This window comes from Rhopalosiphum padi, chromosome 1 (genome assembly GCF_020882245.1).
Source record: "Rhopalosiphum padi isolate XX-2018 chromosome 1, ASM2088224v1, whole genome shotgun sequence".
Lineage (NCBI taxonomy): Eukaryota > Metazoa > Arthropoda > Insecta > Hemiptera > Aphididae > Rhopalosiphum > Rhopalosiphum padi.
Genome location: NC_083597.1, coordinates 55,433,731 through 55,453,967, shown reverse-complemented (window position 1 = coordinate 55,453,967; position 20,237 = coordinate 55,433,731). Strand labels below are relative to the sequence as shown.

General features: G+C 28.4%; 1 protein-coding gene across 3 annotated transcripts in view; it reads left to right on the top strand.

Moving 5' to 3' along the window:
• Nucleotides 1-20,237, top strand: part of LOC132917474 (neurobeachin) — a 225,672-nt gene that overhangs the window by 167,523 nt on the left and 37,912 nt on the right. The window lies entirely within an intron of this gene.

Below are 20,237 nucleotides of genomic sequence, written 5' to 3'. Positions count from 1 at the left end.
AATTTAAAAAAACACACTCACACACGCGCGCGCGTATATTATAATATTATGTATGGGCGTATTTTAACCGGTAGAGTAAAATATATTAGGATTTATGAGTTTTGACGTTGTCCAGTTATCGGGTACGTCTGAAAACCGGTGCCGATGGTGATAATTGAAAAGTTATTACCTACAAGAAAACTAACGTGGCACGCTCTTTATGCGTAACTGATGATTTGTTGAACATACAGTTCTTAGTGTTCTTACGAATTTTTCTCCGAATATACTTGACGAGTACCTATAAATTATGATTCAAATTGTGTACATACATTTTTTTATTAACATTGTCGTTGATACGATTGGATATTTATATCGTTTGTGATTTAAATCATCACTGGACTGCGCCATGACGGTCTGTTTAAGAATAATTGTTTGTTTAAGTAGATGTGAACGTGATTATAGTGGTCGAGTGCTATAAATCAACATTAGGTCGTGTGTGTGCACCATATGCCTTCGGGCGGTACCTTGGGTTGCACCAGAGCACTGTAATTAACGAATTATTTCAATAACGATTCGATGACCACCCATAGATGATTTGATAATTAAAACATGCTCGGAGAACAATACATTGTGTTCATTATTTATAAATAAATATTTAAACGAACGCAATTATTATTGAAGTTATTTTTAGTTATCTGTTTGAAATCGTAAAAGCTTACTATACTTCATTGAATATTATAGTGTGTTGAAACCAATTTTTCACATTTTGATGATTTTCATTTGATTTTCTATTAATACGCAAGACCTAGAATTTATTAATTTATTATATTTATTATATGATATATTTAAAGTTATTTTTGGAAGTCCAAATGCCTTGATGGTTACATTCTTATAACAACTTTTTTTTAAAGAGATAATAAATTGTTGTGGTTTAAAAAATGTATATATGATATTTTTATAGTTTTAAATATTTTTATATTTATTTGACTATTCATGATTCAATGCTTTATGGAAATCCAAGGATAATTTATACTTTTATCTTGATTAGTTGTTGGGCATAGCTTGTTCACCGGTACTATATGCTATGTTGTGTGTGTTTCATTAAAATAATTACCATTAGTCTTCGTGGGAATATTTTATTTGTATTTTTGACTGAGAATATTCTTTTAATATATCGAAGTTATATCTACCCACCTTATAGTACAAAAAAAAAATATATTTATTTATAACTTTATAGATACTTAAAGCCTTAAAGGATAGTTATACATTTTCTATGAGAGTTTATTTCAAATTTTTCAGTAGAAATAAGGACTGCAAAAGTGTTAATATCAACTAGAATATTATTTTAGAACTAGATGAGATTTTATTATTATTTATATCGGATGTGAAAATTGAATGGAAAATAAAATATATATTTATGAAATCGTTAGTTTGCTTTACTTGTAAATCAAATGAAAAAATATCAGAAACAATTTTTTTTTTATAAAATAATAAATAAAAAAATATTTTCTTATATTGTCCGGTCGGGAATTCCATCATACCTGGAACATATTTCGTTTATATACTTAAGACGTCAATGGACCGAGGAAAGTGTCTCTGTGTAATATACATCAATATATCAAACATGGGCCAGCGGCGGGGGGTCCAGACCACTGCGGGGAGTCGACATTAAGACAAAAAAAAAATAAAACAAACACAAAAAGTGGGGGAAAGAAGCACACTCTTCATGACTGTCGTCTCTCGGAATTACATATACAGACGGTATTTCCCTTCTTGGTCGCCTTGTGCACTCTCAACCGGTCTACAAGTATCCTGATGCCATCGCGAGAGGAGTGAATGAGAATAATTGGCTCGGTGGTGGATAAACATAAAACATACACACGCACACGCGCGCGCACATACACACACACACACACACACACACACACACACACACACACACACACACACACTTACACACACACACACACACACATAGTCGGCAAACACGTCGTTAAAGGATTAATAAAAAAATGTATTAAAAAAAAAAAAATAGTCTCCGAGCCATTCATGTGTGCTATTTTATACCACTTCATCCCAATACTTAATGGATTGTAGATGTGCATTTCTATTTATAATGTAATATTTAATCGTAAATTAATCACATTTTATAAGTTATCCAATATAATTTTATTTTCTTAGTTAACGATTATAATTTAATAATTAAAAATCATATAACAGTAATTTTGGATTACATTGAAAATATTGTATTAAATATGTCATATATTCAATATTTAATTAATTTTAAATAAGAATAATACCACGTGTATAATAGAGAATTAAGATAGTTGTGTATTAGATATTGTATGATTTTATGATTTAGTCTACTAGCAACCCTTTTTCTTATTTTAATATACTTTTTTCTAGCATTTTTCACGAATAAAAACACCGAATTCACATGATAAAAAATTAGATATAAGATTTTTTTTTTTTTATAATTTCGTAAAAATTTAAAGATGAATTTTAACTGCTGTGGAAGATGGTGTATCTGGAATAGGTAAGATGCTTTTTTCTGTTACACTTGTTATCAGTTACTTACTATAAATGGTGATTATACCATTTGTTATTTTAGCGAACGCGCAAACATAATATACCATATAACGCTAAAAAAAAAATATTTTTTGAATTTTTCTTCCACATTAAGTAATTTTTTTAAATATTATCTAAGGATTTTTTACACATATTTAAAAAAAAATGTCTATTTGAATATATATTATAGTAGTAGGTCTATTTAAAAGATGGTATATGTATTAAATATGTACTGACGTACTGCGTCATTATTATTGTTATTAATTATAATTTATAGTTGATGATTTGATAGTTTGTATATATATTCACATACATAATAATAATATAATAGGTACACGTCTTGTATTATTATTATTATTTTTTTTTTTTTTTGTAATAGCTATAAGCAAAAGCAAGACACTGGAGGATTTCAATCCGTTTATATTTATGTGTGTGTGTGTGTGTGTGTGTGTGTGTGTTTCAGCTCACACATCACACACGTTTCCTTGATCCTCTGTCTTATGATGTTTGTGTGTATGAACACATATGTATTATTCACAGTAATTAAAAAAAATTGCTATAGCACGATAAAACGGACGGGTAATTACACGATCTGACAGCTGAGCCTGCAAGTTTCATGCATATATGACCTGTCAACATGTTATTTTTCCACCCATAAAAAAAGACAAAGAAGGAGCGAGGGAGAAGCCACAATACGACGGTATTCCAAATAAGATAAACATCGTTTACATATACACCACACATACATATACAGACCCGGTTTTTAGAAACTTGTTTGTTTTGACCATCTGTTTCAAAAAATATATAACTACAATTATTTTAATTCTCAAAGGAACATTTTGCATAAACCCATTGGATTTTCGTATAATATTTTTACATAAAATTATAGATTTTTATCTGATATATCCTGGGTCCACAGCAAAATAGATTATCCGTTATTATTTATCATATATTATTATAATTTAAAATTATACGTTTTCATGGGTACAGTTATATATTGGTGTTGTTAATTGTTTTATTTTTTCTTTAAAAGTTGATATGTTACTAGTTTACTACTTATTATATTTACCAACATTATTTTGCATTTAATATGCGTTTGTTAATTTAGTTTTACTTTTATTAACCCTTATAATGCACAATATTTTTATACATCGCCTCTTGCGTGTTTAAAATGATAAATTGACTGGGTGACTGAATTTAAAAACTGATTTAATAACTAGATTAATTTCAGACCTTTCAGCAACCCTTTTTCCGAATAGAAGTAGAATAATATGCACTAGGGTGCGTATTAACTATTTATTAAGTCTTAAATGTATAGTGTATAATGTATACTTAAATAAATACAAATTTCTGTTATAATTACTGTAATTTAAATGCACCATCGTTAAAACAAACGTATATACTATATATTATTATATTTAGTTAACTTTTAATAGTTATAAAAATAGTCAATTTATATTTATATCATCGACAAAAGAAAAAAACCAAAATAATAAATTATAAAAATTAGTGTGTTTTTTACGGTTTTAAAAAATAAGTTACTAAGGTAAAAATTTAATTCTGTGCGAAATTCTAAAACTATTTTTAACACATAAATACATAGTTTATTATGACGTATAATCATAAAAGAATTTAAGAACTTATTTGCCAAATATTTTAAGTTGAGCGTTTCTATAAAAAAACTTCATAGGTATATTCATATAAAAATTACACCAGCAACCTTTTTAAATTAACTAAACTTGCAATATAGTAGTTTATTATACATAACATTTTAATTAAGTATATATTTATTTTTTGTTTAAGTTATCCAAGTTGGTGAATGATTTTTTTTTTTGCAACACAATTTCTCAAACGTAGAACTTGTAGTGTTTGTATATTGTTAGTTAGGTAATTGTAAATGTTATAATGTTTAAGTGTGTGTGTGTGTAAATTAAAGGCATTTAATCGAAACCGGGTCGTTAATTTTGGCATGTATAGCGTGTGGCTGTCAAGACCTGTCGGCTGATGACGGGTCCGTCCCACTTTGATAAACAAACTGCATTTTAATAACTATTATTAAGTTAACCTATAAAACCCAAACATTTGCATACATCATTAGCGCGTCGACTGTTTTTTTTTATTTATAAAGTTTACATTTTGTACTATTCATCCTTTACACTAATCAGTAAGATAATACACAATTATAGTTATCACATTGTCGAAAATAGAACAAATAATTAACACTGGCGTCCACACGGCAATATAAGTAATAGATATATTATATGTTATAATTTATAATATAATATATTACAGAGGATTTTAAATTTTGCTGTCACATTCTTTTATAGTAATGTATATATATATATATATTAAATCATTGTGTTAACTTAATAATGTTGCTTTTTTGATTTATATAGTTTTATCATACTTTATGTAATAAATGCTTAATACTATTTAGTATTATTGTATTTTTACTATGAATTTGTTTATAATAGCTTTAGTTTTTTCTTATTTAATTTGTTATAGTTATTGTGATAACACCTATTGGATACTATTTTATCATAGTAATATATAATATTTTTCTTCTATAATTATATTAGTATAATGGTACTTATTTTACGATCATCTTGATTTTGAATTTGTATACCCTATGAATTAGGATGTATAGAATCTATAATCTACATTATTAACTAGTTTTATTATTTTCTGAATTAATATAGTTCTTATATGAAACTTGTATATTATTTTAAATTTTATTTTATGTTTAAATATAGTTTACTCAACTATATTTTGTCTGAAAATACTGAAATACGCCTAAAGAAACCTAAAAATTAAAAATAATAGTTTGGGAGTTTAGTATAAGAAAAAAAAAATATTATTTAACAGTTTTCATGGTAATGGTGAGACATTTTCAACTTTGAAATAATATTTCTCTGTATATAACATTTTTATTGTGTGTGCATTTATTCTATGGAGTGTCATATAAGTATTTCCTTTGTGCAGATATTATAACGATTTTGAAAATTATACATATATGTCAAATGAGGAGCGAGGATAGTCAATCTTCCAATTTTATTAACCACATAACCGTACGTGAGACATGTTATACTTAAACATTCATTGCCATAATATTCAGAAACATATATTATAGTATATATATTGTATAACGTATAATATTATATATATAGTAATAAAACACGATGTAATTTATATTTGTTTGAAATATTCGTATATCATAGTAAAAGTTGGTCGAGTTCCTTGTGTCGGACTGCAACAATGTTTACGACAGTTGCAACACTAGTGTATATATAGGTTTGCCTATATATCGTATGTATATATTACTTTTTATACCTATACCTATGTTATAGTAATAATAAAATGTATAAAAAGCAAAAAGATCCTGCACGCTGCGCAGACGTGTAACTTGTATAAATCAAAAACGACATTGCGAATCGCGTCTATAGTTTTATGTATCTTTTTCTTTGCTCATCTGATGTGTAGGTATATTATATTATATATACACACATAACATATATATATATATATATAGGCACTCTGCACTGCAGACGTATTCCCTCGGGTTTTATCGACCTATGTTGTTTTTTATAACAACCGAATTTCATTAGGTAAAAGTAAAACATTATAATCGTCATAGCACGGTTAGATAATATATTATATACCTCTATTTGAACGGTCAGAGAGATTAAATCTCTATCGGTAACACTGCAACACGAGATTATATATACATAATATACGCGCTTTACACATAAACGGCGATCTGCATCCTTCACCTCAGAACAGTAGAGAGAACAGATAAAACAACATCTTGATGTTTATACAGGCGTATAATAATAATAATGATTACTATAATATATTATACTGCTGCAGATTTATCCTCACGTACAGCGTCTCCGATGAGTCTGAGAGGTATTATTGTTGTATAATTGTTTTTCAACTCATTCATAATTATACTCAGCAACACCTAACTATGACGAATACAGTCTGTCTTGCTATATTTTTTCTTGTTAATGTTTTTATCAATGTACATTTTCGTACTGTGATTTCGTATAATTATAACTGTGCTGAGATATCTCTATTATAATTTATAATAACTTTTTTTTTTGGTACTTAAACTTTAAATAAAACGTACTGAAATGTTTACTTTTGTCTTAAAATTCCAATGTATCAATATGTTTCCATTCTATACCTATCTAATATTTCATAAAGATAATTAATTTATATGAAACTATAAAATTCATGTTATTAATTAACCCATTAAGTCTAAAGTTTTTTGTTGTTGTATTTTTGATATTTTTTTTTTTATACATACGTTAAAAATAATATTAGTAATTTTTTTGGTATTATGACCTAATGATGAGATATTTTAACTACAGAAGGGTATAAAAGAAACATATTATTATTAGTGTTATGCGGGCGGGCGGATGTTGTACGGGGACAAACACGGTAAATCGGCGAGACGCTTTCTGTAGGTTATAATAATAATATATATTATTCATTCATAGTATTAAATATTAATTAAATTCGATTTCAGTTTGTTTTTTCTATCCACACTGAAAAATGAATGATTCAAATCCAGTTGTTGTTGTTTTATGTAAACTTACTAAAAAAAATGTATAGGTATTGTTTAATGATTTGCAATTATAAAGTTTATTGAACGTATCACGTGTCATAATATTGTTTTTATCGTAGACTTTATACTTTATTATTATGTGCTATCTGTTAAAATAAAACAGGTAATAATGAATTTATTAATTATTATCATAAAATACTTGTATAATATATTTTTAATTCTAGACGCTAAAAAAAAAACAATAAATTAAAATAAAAAATAAAACCTTAAATATCGTTGGGATTGTAATAAAAAAAAATGTACACATATCAGGTGTAAAATTTACGTCTCTCGATGGTTATGCGTAGACGTCTACGACTGGTATATGATGTTGGTTCTATACTACCTTTTTTATCTGGGCCCGACATCTTTTAAGAATATTTCTGTATTTCGGTTGACATTTCGCCTTTGTCCGGCGCCCCAACTTTATACGCGTAGGTATAACTAGGTATCTTTCCCTATATCAATTTACCTTTATTTTTTAACCGGTTTATTAATTATTATTGCTTACGAATATCTTCAAGTCGTATCATACAATTGTATTTATTTATATACTGCTTGTATATATATAATAATATTATACATATTATAAACTGTAGTGTGTCTTGGTTAAGGCGAAATAAGCGTAATTATATTTTTTCACTTTATTATATCTTGACATATTTATTAGATATAATGGCATTGTAAATAATATGGTCGTTTAACATTTTATCCATATGTTCTATTATATGATGTTTATATAAATAAACGAATTATAAAGAATTTTTTGATTTTATATAATAATAAAATATGCTATTACATTTATAAATTATACAAATATAAGTTCTTATATATCTATTTAATATACATTGAATACATATAACTCAATTACTTTCTTTCGAAGTATAACAAATAATAAATATTATGTAGGTATATATGTAATTAAAAACTTGTATATAAAATTAATCATTATGACTACAACTACTATAAAGATGAGTGGATAACTAATTGCTTATTATTTTATAGTGGTGTAAATTACACTTAGAAAAAACTCGTTTTGTATATAAATATATATATATGTCTATAAAAAAATTGTCTTTTTGTGTATGACTATATCCGTACGCATTCTGTTCACACTCCGTAATGTGTTTTGAAGGTCTTCTTATGTGATGCCTTATAATATAATACTTTTAAACTAGAGACGCTATTATTATTTTTCATTGTTTTTTTTAAAACCATGTACAACAAATACAATTTAAAAAAAAAAATGCAATAAATTTATTGGTTATCTACCTAACCAGTCCACGATTGCATTAAATTTGGAGTTCCTCTGTAAAATTCATGATTCTCAACGTATTTAAATTAATATTGTTAGCCAAGAAACTATTAATGACGGTTAATGTCGTTTTGGCATCCGTCCGACTTGTTTTGGCGTGATAATTTTATTTATTGCGTATACTTCCCCCAATTTTTGTTTACAAATACAATGTATAAAAACCTAGTAAATTATAAGTATATGGTACTGTCAATTGACTTTGGTAAATGTTTTTATAAAAAATATTTGCTATTTGTCAATTCATTTAAAAAATATAAATCCCACTAATATTATGAGGTGTTCACCGAAGAACCATATCCTATATTATAGTTATTAAAATATAGTTAATTAAAACACGTGCAAAATGATTTTTTTAAGATTACGATGTCTATTATTAGTTATATTATCCACGGATATTTTATGATTTTTAATTATCTAAAAATCATATATAACAAATTATTTTTGGTTTTACACTTTTGATTTGTTAATCAAATATTATATAATATAACTAATAAAGTAAATCACCTGCGAATTTATTAAGGCTTTAATTCGTACAACAATAATAATGAGGTATCATATACTATAACTATATATATATATACTATGAACTTTATTTTTGTATTTTAATGCCATTATATTTATAATATATATTATTAGATGCTGTGCAAATCGTATATGCGCGTTTATATATATAACTGATTACCGTGATAATGTAGAATTCCGACTATTTGCAAAAATCGAACCTATATATATATATATAAATATACTTATAGATTATAACCACATAAATAAATGACCCTCTGAAACACATCATTGTGCCCTTTCTTCGGTCGGTCGACCGGCCAACTAGACACGCACTGTATAATACACACACACACACACACACACATATATATTTATATATATTAAAATACGCATGTACACATAATAATAATATGTACCAGATAACGCGAACAAACTCCGTACGCAGTGGCGGCTGTCAATCAACGAGTTGGGAAAAAAAATAAAAATAAAGAGCTCAACTGTATACAGCGGCGGCACTCTTATACACTGCACACGACACAAAGACGCGGGACCCGATATAACATCATATTATAATGTACACATACGTATTTATCGAGTGTCGTCTTACACAAAACGGGACCGACTGGGGCACAATGCCACCATGTAACCAAGCCCTTTTCATGTCTGACACCGCCGCGTGCGACCCTGTGCAGGCGGAAAAATAGCCCCCCACACTTAAGCCCTGAAAATATACTACCGAGTATATTATAATGTTATTATATTACACGGAGTGATTAGAAATCTGTACTATAAGAACGGTGTTAAAGGTTTATAACTGCGCAAAATTATATGATCGTTTATTATATGATGAGGTTATTAATTAACATATTAAAACACTTTGTTTTTTTCAAATTCTATTAAACTATATAAAACCATATATTTGTTGTATACTTTTAAATTTTTACAATACACTACCTATTTTTGAAAAAAAAAGTATAATTTATTAAGTTTTTTCAATTTTTTGAATGACAACACGTGTTTAATTTCATATTCTAAAGTAAAATATTATTAGAACATTTGTATTTAAATACAAATCAAATTTTGGGAGGGTATTTATAAAGATATTTTTGATGTTGCGGATTACCCATGTGTCACTCCATTTTGTTCATCTAAACTTTAAATAATTATAATTCATTAACTACTTGTCCAAATTCTATTTTTATATATCTGTTCAAAAAAATAATCTGCTTTGAAATATCGAATAAGGAATTAAAAATTTATATAATCATTAAAAATTAAGAGTGCACAACTTAAAACATTATAACCATAATATAAAATATAATATTTTTTTTTCGAATGTAACGTTAAAAGTTTTTTAATTACGTTGTATGAGTTGTTTTCTTCAGTAAAATAATTAGCTGAGGTGTATATAGTTCTATTAAAATACATCTGATGGTTTATACTTTGGGTAAAATATGAACGAGTGACATTACTATATTTTAGTTGCTTTTGCATTATTATTATTATTATTATTATTATATAAATACATTGTGTAGTAAAATCTTGTCATTACGATGGCAATCCATTTGTATGTAGTATGTGCCCAGTAAACCTATTTTTTTCGTAGCATAATTTATTATTTATTGTTATATTTAATGGCGTATATAGAAATTAATTTCAGGGGGGTTAAAAAAAATTTCCATTCTTAAATTCCAATTAATTATACAAACAAGATCAATGCCTGTACCAACCATACATTCCAGGGGGGTGTGAATCCCTACCCCCCTATATACGCCACTGGTTATATTTATGAGTGTATTTACATTTGGTACATTTATTTCGTATTTCTTAATATTTCTTAATTTTTTTTAATTTTGAGTTCGTGGTAAAAAATAAAGAATGACAGTCTTATATAAAATGGTATATTCTTTATAGACAATTATAGTATATATTATATATTAATATTTCATGTACCTATATATTTATAATACTGCAACGAGTGTGTCAACTTGTAATAATAATATTTACGCGTATAAGTATAATATATATACATATATATACACACACATACACACATTATAAAATATATTGTGTATTATTATATATATAATAATATTATTCATTCCGTGTGCGCTATTCGCCCTCGCGACCAGTGCGATTTGCTCTGGCGAACTGGAAAATGACATTTCAGCGGCCGACCTCGTGAGGATGCTATGGGTTGTTAGAGGGTTGACCTAAGTATAAAAATAAAAGGCACATAGATGGAAGCGCAGACCCGAACGGACGTCAAACGCCGTTCGCCGGCCGATATTATTATTGTCTCCCGCTAACACATTAATTCGGATTTTACGCGACGTTGTTGCATCGGGGGTTCGATACGATTTGCGTGGTTTAAATATATTTTGTATAATAATGTACTTTATATGTTATATAGGGTTCACACCCGTGACAGTAGACTTTAATTAAGTTATTACTATTATTTTCGTTTGGTTCATTGTTGTTGAGTTTTACGACTTTTTTTAAAAAATTTCTTTTTTTACTCCATTTAATAATAATCGTAATCGAATTTACATACACTATAATATACCAACGAGAACGAATATAATGTCGTACCGACCAAACACCGCCCAAACACATGTATGCTTACTAATAATAATTTATAAGTTTAATAGAACTTCGGTTCATATATATTATTTATGTATTTCTTGTGTTGTTGGATTATTAAACAATTTTATACATTTTAAATTGTTTGGTTTTGGATCGCTTTTCATTAATTTTCACCTACTTTAGCTGTATATTATTTATAGTTGCTTATTATGGATATATAGTTATGATTTTGGTGTGTTAAAATTTGTGCACGCTTATAACATGATTGTGATGTATTTAAGCGGATATCACATATAGAAGATAAAAATATATATTTTGATAATATTTTTAACTAAATATTCGTTGATAACTTGTTAAATCATGTGTGGTTAACGTTTAAATATATTTATATATATTTTTTAACGGCAGACTACAATGACGTAAATATGCGAATGGCTATATTATATAATATATGATTCTTAAATACTAACTTCGGATCATTCCGCTATTACGGTAATCGGTTATAAATTAATACAAAAATATCTTATTATCGGAACTCTTTTTCTATTAACGAATAATACATTTACGTACACTCAAGAAGAGTGTAAAACGAAATAATTATCATCTCGTAAATGAATTAAAATTTATGTGGAATTTTGCACGTTGTATATTCTGTATACCTATATAGTATAGTTGCAGTTTCGTGATATTTATAGTATAGGTATAATCACTATATAATACTTCGATTGTATTTTAAGTCAGCCTGTCATAGGAAACCCGTTTATATCCGTGTTTTTATACTAATTTTTATGAGACTTTTGTTCATTTTTTTTCTTTGAAAAAATAACATAAACTATTTTATGCACAAAGAAAAACCATCAATCTAAACCATAAATGATTGCGTAAAACGTTTTTGCTACGTGTCTACATAGTTTTAAAAACTGACATTCCTTTTCTTTCTTTTTTTTCGTATTGTCATATTTTATAGAAACACGGATTATTTAATTTTTAAAACAACACCACCAATTACGGTATTACACCGTTCTACTGCAGTTTAAGGGGGGTATATATATATATATATATATATATATAGGTTTATTAATATATTATATTGTTCGAGTGTTTACTCATATATTATATACTCGTCGTTGTGTGTGTATAAAGTATAAGATAGAAATGCGCGCGCGCATTCACACACACACACACACACACACACACACAATTGCTGATGGGTGTAATGGTGTATAGTTTATATATAATATATAGTATCAGATCCCCATGTAAATATCAATAAAACAAAAAAACGTTAATAAATATGTCTTATAAGTACAACTATTATTGCTTTCCGAATACATACATACATACATATATATATATAGTAGGAATCTATATACGTTTACCTATGTATATGCTATAGATACTTATATATAATATATATATGTATTTGGTACTCATTAATATTTATTCCATTTCTCGGTTTACGTTTATACCTACGTATATCGTGGCAACGGCGGTAGAGTGCCATCATCATCATCGTTATTATTAGTTATCGTGAGTTTTTCCGATTGTCGACATTATAATACATACTGTAATAACCAGCATAAATCAAACTGGGTGTATATATATAACGTGTATATGTACAAGTAGATATATAAGTTCATTAATTTATTGTACCAATTATGGTGGTGGTATTACCTATAATATTGAATTGGCCGTGTGTGTGTATATATATGTGTGTGTCCGCACGCGGTGTGTACATAAGACTTGGGTTTTTATTTATTTATTTTTTATTGTTTGTTATGCGTCGCGTGATGTGCGTTTTGCGCGCCACGCGGCGGTACCCTTTGACCGGCGCCATTCTTTATTGATATAAAAATCGTGTTAAACTGGTTACTGCTGTTGCGGCGGTAGTATAATGGTGACGGCGGCGGTGAAAAATATCGATTTAATTTTATAATAATTATTACATTGGCCGGTTTTTTTAAAATTATTTTTTTAAGTTGTGATCCTTACTATATACAGGCCTTTATTACTGCGCGATCAGTACGGCGACAGAATTTTTGCAAGCAGCTCACTTGTACCAAGTTATTTTTATTTTACACCCTGTATATACTATATAGTTCTTAATAGAACCTTTTATTTCGCTAAAACACAATATTATAATACTATACATAGCGTATAAAAGATTATTAAAACTCAGAATCTATAAAAATTAGCTTCGTTAGGCGTACATACCTCTATATATAATGTGGATTTGAACTTATCGTTGTACGGGTATATATGTTTTTAAAATGTCGTTAAGCGTTGCTCACATTTGAGCATTAAATTAGGTGCGATATGTCGGACATTAATTTCGACCAATAGGTTAAATATTAAATCGTTAATAGTGTATAAAAAAAAGTGAAAACATATCATTACAAGGGTTAAAACAATTGAAAACAATTAATATTACTTATTTGTCTTACATGTTTTTGAACTATCGCAATTCTGAAAAACTATACAGATTTTTTTTATTTAAACATTTCTGCAATACTTATACATTATAACACATAACAGCCAACTGTTTACTATATTTTGGTGATATAAATATATTAAATAATATTGAAATAATAACATATTAATAAAATTGTTATTTATTTAATATTTATGTTTTCTTGAAAGATGAAATAACAATTTTAGGGTTCATATTATATTATAATGCTTTGGCATTTCATAAATAACGGTTGTTTTTTTGAATATTTTTACCTTAAGAACATACATATTTTAATAAGCTGTAGAATTGCTTATTCATTTCCATTCGACATATCCTTTTGTTGTTTGGTACCCATTGTTTTATCTCGCGATATTATCTCGAATGTACGTCAACGCACAAAACACAGAAGAATGCAATCCTTTTCATCATTTTTGTTTCCCCAGTTTTATTTTATTTTGTATACTGAATGAAAAACAACCAACAGGAAGGCCATTCAGCCGGTTTCTAATATGTAAAACGACTTATTGTGTGTATGTTGCGCCTGTTGTCAACGGACCAGAGTTTACCTTATGTTGTTTATTGTGAAATTTTAGTTTGTCCAGACAAATAAATCTTTTACTTCATGGAAAATTAAAAAATAAAGCTATAAACATATACGTCAGATTATTCGTTTTTAGATTTCGACGAGATATATTCTTTTAGATAACGTGGATTTTCTCATAATTTAATAACCTCATAATAATTAATATGATTAATAAAAAAACGTATAATAATATAGCTTATATAATTATAGGTATCATATAGGTTATGTTAATATATTAAAAATGTTGGCGCATTTATTCTACATGGCGAGGCAGTGGTGTGTAGGTTTTGCTAAAGCAGATCTGTATCAGTCTATTTAACACAATTCGTTTATTCAATTGGAATCGAGACTCTAAAAACGAACATTATTCAAATTTAATGATACAATCATTATTAAATTAGTTCTTTGGGAAATAGACTAGAGTAACGACTCGAAAGCAAGTAGGTATATAAAGTTACTTATTTTGTAGAAAAATAACTTGATGAAAACACATGGTTAGAATTTTATTTTTATTGAATCATTTAATTACTTTGGGAACATAATACGTTAGAAATACATATTATGTCTAAAACGTTTTTTTTAAACTTATTTCCATTGATAATATTTATATATATCGACTATTATCGAGTAATTATATACTATCCCGAACAAAAAACTTATTCGACAAAAAACGTTTCTGAACTAATACGTTTCAATTAAATACAATTCCAAATTAATATTTTCTAATGGTTTAATTTTCAGACGTGTATACCTTTTTTAGTATATAAATACTTTTCAAACGAGATACGTTTCGGTTCCGTCAAAATATATTTCCAAATTAATATAGTTACAACTCACAAATGAATACGATTCAGAAAAAATATTTTCTACTAAAATATAGTAAGCTTCATAAAATACATATTAACAATATAACATACATACTTGAGCAAACATACCATAAATATCATATTATGAGTATTATTTAATTAATCAAATTATTGAAATATAATCAAGTACCATAAAAACCGCAACATATCGAATTCGTTCAACTTTTGACCGCAGTCCACGAATATAATATTTTGAATGTTTTTTTAAATTTTATGTATCCGTGTTTTAACTTAAATATGTTATGTTTGACTTATTTTATCTACTTTAGGCAACGACACTAACAATAAGTATAAGTATAAAATGTACACCTACGTCCTACATATACCTACTCGTTGCAGGTATCTATATCGATTTTCGTTTAGTCACATAATTTTAAATACATTATTTAATATATAATAATAATATACATTTTATAGTGTAACCCATTTATTTTTTGTACGATTTTGAAAACGTGAAGATCTATAATAGAATAATATAGCGATGATGATGGACCATTGAAGGTATTCTGCAGTATAAAATCGTTGGATAGAAGATACACAATATCTATATCTATATATATATATACTTATTATAGTATTGTTATCATAACTGGCATCACGGCATATAATATTTTAACGCACTCGTTGTATATACCTTGTAAATAAACCATTCAAACAAATAATAATAATAATATAGATTAACGATACGATAACGTAGCAGGACGCATTTGCCCCCTGCATCTCGTATCACCATGATCTTTTATTGTGTCGTCTCTTCTAAAACACGCGTTGTGGCAGTAGATATAAAGGTACTATTGCTATAATATACGTGTTGCAGTAGTCCAACGTGTTTCTGTCATTAATAATCGGTTGTGCGCAAGGGGTAAAAATAAATAATATAAATTGGTTAACGCAATATTTTATTGAAATTAATTTAGTACACGTTGGTCGACGGCAGTGGCGTTGATGGTGGATCTGTCCGATAAGTTTTTCGCCTGAATAGACCGAGAGAAAAAATACGATAGAATCGTTCGCCTGATTGATCTCGAATAACATCGCATGGTGAACACGTTTGTATTATTTCTTTCGACAAGAAAATTATTATTTTTTTCTCTTTTTTCTACCAAATATAATATGGTGTAGTATATTTCGGTATCTTTTACAACGCGTTGGTAAATATATATACATGCATATAATATCAGAATTCTGTACTCTTACGCATGGCCAGTCCGCATACCCGACCCATCATAAAAAATCAACCAAAAAAAATCCATTTACACTAGAAATTTCATTACGCGTCTCCGCAGCGACTCGTTTTAAATATTAATAATAATAATAATAATAAAATTAATACTAAATATATGTATATATATACTCTACACTGTAATGTTGCTAGTGGCTGCGACAATTGAATATCGAACCACCTCCCCTCACCACAGTTCGTCCGCTGTGCGTTAATCCGTCTGTATTAAAAGCCGACCAAACCTGATTAAAAACATCCATTAGACGTATTATAAATACATTATATTATATATTATCTTTCCCGTCCGACAACGATGCGACTGCCTCATCACCACGGTGCTTGACGCAACAGCAACCCCATTCGTCTGGTGCGCGCATTTCGCATAAAACTCGGATCCAAATTAGATTATCGGCCTCCCGAACGGCAGGAGCTATATTTTCGCGGCCTAACCAGGATTTATGGTTTACTGTAACGCGCAGGGTTTTTCGTCGTGTTTCGTATCCCGCGTTCGTGATGCCGCCAGCCCCCTACTTCTACCCGCCCTAATGTTCAATTTTGGTTCTTTCGACGTATCCGATTATAATATGTTGCACGCGCGGGGTGCACGAAAGCTCTGGTGTTGTTTTTCAATATTGCAGTCTCAACTATATATGTATATAAAACGGTTCCAAATTATTACTGAATTTTATATAATCCAAATAGCTAATATAGGTCTATCCTAAATACCTATGTCTCAAAAAGCAAAAACATCTAAATACACGAAATTATGAACAGAAAATTACGTATAAATGGATTTTGGTAACATAGAATATAGTTGAATCTAGATAGGCTTTTCTTACGTTCTGGCAAAACAAAAACTGTTATTTATACATATATCTATTATCGTTGTCATTGTAATACACACGTGCAATTATATAGTATTTGAAAATAATTAAATCGTTATCTATGATGCTGCCATTGATTACATGACGCGTCTATTGGTGGTTAATTTATAATTCTTCGTATGTATGTGGTGTAATTCCTGCAAACGATGCTATTTCGATTTTAGTAAAACTGCAACAGTTACAATAACACGAGTGATCTTTAGCCTTGATCGAAACATTGTGTTTGGATGATACACGCTTTTACACAGATAAAATAACAAAATGCCGTCGTGTTTCGGTTGAAACATATATATATATACACATTTGCAGTTCATGGAATAATATAAAATGTACCTATACAATTATATAACATACGTATATCCCCGCGGATTGGGTGCCCCAAAACAGCATCAGATTAGATATAAGATGGCTATTGTAGCATGTTGTGCATTGTCAATATATTTTAGTAGTACCTAAGGGGGACTATATAACTGTATAAATGGTACCTTAACATTATTATATAATGTGTATATAACGTAGTTATATATATTCTCTGCGTCGTCTTCGGTGTAGTCTGCGGCGGCCGTTATACCTTTACGCGAACAATGCGTTGTGTGATATATATATGCTTGTGTGTATGTGTGTGTGTAATACGGACCACCCGGTATATATTATTTTGTATGTATATAGGTACTTGCGTACACGCGTAATTCGTGTTCCGGCGGGGTGCGCGCGCGGTGGCGGCGGCGACGGCAATGGAGTTGCTCGGCGGCGCGTGAACGAAATGTTTTCGAGGGGATGATTAAGACACGGTGTGGTGATTTATAAAAATGTAATCACTTTGTCCGAGCGAATAAGACGGTGTAGCGTTTCCCCAGGGACGACGCGCCACGCAGTAAATGGATGTTTGCTATACAACAGTGTACCTATATATAATATAATATATATGCGTGATTCGCATCACACTAGCTTCCTATTATGTACAACTACCCAATGACGCCGCCTTCGATCGAGCCTTTCGGTAAATATTTCTGCGCCGCATTTTAGGTTTGCGAATTTTTCAAAATATTTACCCACCAGTCGCCACAATCAAACTGGGACTTTGCCATTCGCAAAAAAAAAAATAAATGAGACAAATGAAAAAAATAATAACGAAACAACCCTCATATTATGTTGCAGTGGGTTATACATATCATATTATGATATACGATGATGTGTGTTACACATGTATATTGAACACGGGGTAGGATTCGCGACAATGGAAATGGCCTCCGGTCATAATCCTGTGCATATATGTAATATTTTGTGTAGTGTAAAACATCTGTGTTATACACACATACTATTATAAAATTATATACACTGCGTCTATTACGCACTCTCTGAGCTGCACCGAGGTCGATTGTCGTCCGCTTAAAGGGTACTTAATAATATAATATATATGATATAAATACGTGTTATTTATTTCACATATAATGATAATACATGTGTTACGATGATGGTTGTCACTCCCTCTCCCCTGAAATCATACCCCCAAACAGTTTTTAATGTATATGATTATAATATTGCATATGCACATGCACATTTTTTACGTAGGTATTGTCTTTATATAAATATATACACGAGTTACGAGTTTTACGAGTACCAATTGTAATATAAATAGTATAAAATAATATTATATAACATGTTGGTTTTATATAATACAATAGGCACCAACAATAATAATATGATGGTGATTACTTTACTGTTTAATTATTAATGCTTTGAAAATTGTTTCTATTTAAGTACATAATTATAAGACCCTCGCTATGAGGTAACATTTTTGAAAAACAATACTATTTTTAATATTTTTTTATCCTTATATTTTTTATTTAATTTTGAGTATTTTGATGTATAAAAATCAAATTTTGGACGTTTATTTAATATTTTTTAAAGTATAGTAATTCAAAATTATAATGATAAATTATAAGCAAAATTTCAATGATCTGGTTTGTGGACCAAAATTTGTTGCTACTTCAGTTCGTTCATCATAATTTTATATTCGCATGTACCTACAACTCATACATTATACAGCATATACGATTTTGTTTGTATTGAAGGATTGTGAAAAATATTCTACTTTGAAATAATAAATTAAAAATGTGTGTTGCTATTCAAAGATAAAAATAGTAAAAATAATATTTTCTAAAATGTTAATGGTTAATAATTAAAGTTTTTATTATATTCATCACAAATATAATTTTGTGTTTGATTTGATTATATTATCAATACATTTGAGATGCTAAACACCCTGCTTATATATTCGTATTTTCATAAATTATAATATACCTATTTGTTTTGTTAAATTGGCGTATTAGTATAATTTTCATCTATAATTTAAAATGTATTTTTTTAAACGAAATTCCGGGTACGGACAAGCTGTTTTTTTATTATTATTAAAAAATAATTCTTTTGATTAATTTCTCACAGTAATTTAACAATTAGACCATGCAGAAACATGAATTATTATATATATATATATATTATATTAAAACTCGTTTGAGATATTTTCCTTACCTACTTGCTAATAATATTTCTCATGTACGCTTGTATAATATATTATCATCGTTTATATTAAATACTTACTTTATACAAACTCACTTAAGTGTGCACAACGCTGGTTAAAAATAGCATGTACGCGCCTTGTAAAGTCA